This window comes from Octopus bimaculoides, chromosome 9, assembly GCF_046866305.1.
Source record: "Octopus bimaculoides isolate indiv1 chromosome 9, ASM4686630v1, whole genome shotgun sequence".
Lineage (NCBI taxonomy): Eukaryota > Metazoa > Mollusca > Cephalopoda > Octopoda > Octopodidae > Octopus > Octopus bimaculoides.
In genome coordinates this window covers 46794085-46797744 of record NC_142936.1, presented here as the reverse complement: position 1 = coordinate 46797744, position 3660 = coordinate 46794085, and positions in this window count along the sequence as shown.

The following is a 3660-nucleotide window of genomic DNA, read 5'->3' as shown; positions in this document are numbered from 1 at the left end:
TGATAATCAAAAGCTAGTGATGAAAACTCATTCCTTTCGCTCAGAGATTTATTATTGCTTGTTTCTCCTTTTTCGAGATCAGTGACAGTTTGCCACTGGAAAAAGCATATAGTATTTTGGGTGTGGAATAACTTTTCATCACTAGCACGTGATTATCACAAACTGATGACGGGTTACTACCTAGAAACCCGGGTCTGTGTGTATCACGTAATGCTAGAGATGGGAACGATGATTTTTCCTTCGCAAATACTAATCAGACAGTGTGTCGTTAGCCAGCTGGGGAGATATCCTCCTGGAGCTAAAAACAACTGTAGCATCGTCCTCTATGGGACCGCGATATTTAGTTGGCAATTATATTTTACGATATACAATCTTATTCTTACCAATAATACCCACTTCCTAAAACTACAGACGTTTTTGTAAAATGTGAAGCAATATACAATTTATCATAATATTACTGCCAGGTTTGTAAGGGTGACGTAGATGGTGAACGTACTGAGCAGTAATTAATTTCGTTGATTAATGACCAATTTAAAATCCTACCAATCAGCTTCCACATGACATTTTATCGCGTCGTTGTTTTGCAGGGAATATTTACTATGTTCAATTCAACAGGCCATATCTGCTCCAACACATTTCGTGCGCATAGATACAAAAATGCTAAATTATGCAATAAGATACATAATAATAAAGAATATGCAATCTGAAATTATACCGTTAAGTGGTCAACAATTGACCGGTATACATCCAAACCCAAGAAGCATTGTGAGCACATAACTATAAGAGGGAGGATTTTTCACTTTGTATGCAAGATAGATGTTGTAGGTGCCATAATTTCAATACATACAAAGTTAGAAGTAGATATATAGAACGGTGGAGACATCTTAAAAGTTTTTGTTTCATTTCTTTTATTCGTTTTTCTCGTGTTCCTTTATCATATAGCAATAATATGTTAATGATTCAAAAGCAAGTAAATGCTACTTTATGTATGATGCATTTTCTTTATAATGATATAGCAAAAAGAAAGACAAACAAAGAGAACTAAAAGTACACCTAGCTGCTACACGAGAACGAGTAAGGCTCGGCAACAAGTGAGATTCTTTCTTTTATTGCTTTACATGACGAAATTGTCACGAGCCGACATATATCATCATAGCAACGGCCTCGCCCTTAACCCAGCTGAGCGGGAGAGCAAAGTGACAGCTGGTGGAGGGATGGACGCACCAACATCCGGTTAGTTTTTGTTAATAGCTAATCATACTGGAGTAACGTAAAATGAAGTATGTTAAAACGAGTAACTCTTGGTATCAAAACAGATGCTCGCTTTGCTAACAGGTGGTTTGGAGTTCAGTCCCATTGCACCGTACTTTGAAGAAATGTCTTCATGTAGGGATAGATAGATAGATAGATAGATAGATAGATAGATAGATAGATAGATAGATAGATAAATAGATAGATAGAGGATTGTTTCTCTCTCTGTTTGTGTTTTGTTCGTACCCCACTACCGCTTGACAACCAGTGTTTATTTACTTCCTTGTAATCTCTCGGTAGCCCCCCAAAAGAGCGAAAGAACTAGTACCCAGCTTTAAAAAAAAATAAATACTGTGTATATTTATTCGACTAAACCCGTCAAAATGGTACCCCAAAACGGCCGCATTCCAATGATCAAACAAGTAAACAAGTAATCAACGAAAACCAAAACAAGAAGAACTTCTCTATCTATCGCGTGATATGAAATTATTATTGCTCTCTTTTACATGCACAATAGATTTATAATATACAGAAGACGTAGAATGGACATTCTAGTCAGGCTAACATTCAGTTATCGATCTTAGGAAAGTAAAATTAACTTCACTATGAATCGAAGCCGGGTCACAACATCGGATCACCGATAGCTTGGAGCGTCACTTTGGTGCCAACTAAATAGCATTCAATTAGTAATGAGCAATTGGTAGTCATTCATTTGGTCGGTCGCAATTTTCAATAATCAATATTTCTATTCGTTTGGTTTAGATACAATTTAATATATTTTCAAGTCTTTGCTATTAAGAAAGAGATTTCACTCAAATATTCTTAGGAGGAAGTCAGATATAAATTAGTAGAATGGTCAATGTCAGAAAATCTTAAGACGCAAGCAGGAAAAAAGTATTGATTTCTAATATTGGTACAAAGCCACAATTATCATATAGAAGTTACGATGATTTAGGTTGCACACGCCTACCGAGTAAGTGACAACAGGTAGAAGGTGGAAAAAAGAAAAAATATTAACAGACTGGATCTCGAGAGACAATGAAAATAAACAAGATAAAGAGAAGAATTTGATGAATTTCAAAAGAAAGTTGAACATCAGATACACAAAGTCAAAAGTTTTGGAGAAATATCACGAATATTTCAACTCAATAGTGGGATACAATATATATGCAGTATATTATATACATTACTCAGTCTGTTTAAGGGTATCACATGGGAAAATAATGCTGGGTACGGTATGTCTGGCTGTAGCCAATCAGCCATATGCGTGCTCGGAAGGCTCTACCGCAGGTCGGGCAGTAGTGGTCTGTTCGCACTGAAGGCAAGGAATTGGCTCTGGACCAGCGAAAGTCGCGTTCTCTGTGTGCCCTTGAATTTCTGTTCTCTTCGTATGAGGTAGGACCACTGTAAGTGCATCTTTACTAGGCAAAGCAGTCTCGTGCTTGAATTTCCCAGGTGTTGGGATTGACCTCAGCTCTTCAGTGGAGCTTTCAGTGTGCCCCTGAATCGGTTTTTCTGTCAAACATGCGTGCACTTGCCATCCGCAGGTTCACTGTAAAGTCTTTCGGGAAGGTTCATGTTGGGCGTTAGGATGTCCACTAAGCCAACAGTTTTTCTAAGCAGTTCTACTGCCTAAGCTACCGTACGTCTGTAAAACTTTGACGGCTATATAGATAGATAGATAGATAGATAGATAGATAGATAGATAGATAGATAGATAGATAGATAGATAGATAGATAGACAGATATTGATATATACCTTGGATGCTTTTATATGTATACCCTTTTATGTATGTATGTGTGTGTGTGTGTGTGTGTGTGTGTGTGTGTGTGTGTGTGTGTGTGTGTGTGTTGCTGCAGGCGCATGCATCGCTGCTAAGACACTTCCTTCCCAACCACATGGTTCTGGGTTCAGTCCTACTGCACGGTATATTGACATCGTATATATATATGTATATATATGGGTGTCGCTTTTTGTTTGTGTTTGCCTCCCGACCCCTGTCACCACCAATATAGATATTAAAAACGAGAATATTGCAGCAAAGCTGCGTGCCATGTAAGCCAACGTATAACTTGTTTTATTCTTCTCTTCCGTTTTATTTTAACATGCGCATTGCGGTTTTTTTTTCATTCTTCTCTCCCGTCTTACGAATTCAGTGTACATTGTGCGTTCACACTTCTCTTTCCGGTTCCGACTGAAAACTGTTTACAAATCACAGCTATCTGACGAACCTGCGTTCGTGAGATGGTTGTGAAATAATGCTGTGTATTAATATAAACTACCACTTCCCGTTGATAAGAGCGTCATTGGATAGCATTCTCGCGATGTCTCTTTTAATCCTGCTGTCCATTATTACAAATACACACTAAACTACAGAGTCTTTAGTGATAAAATACGTTACGTACAGA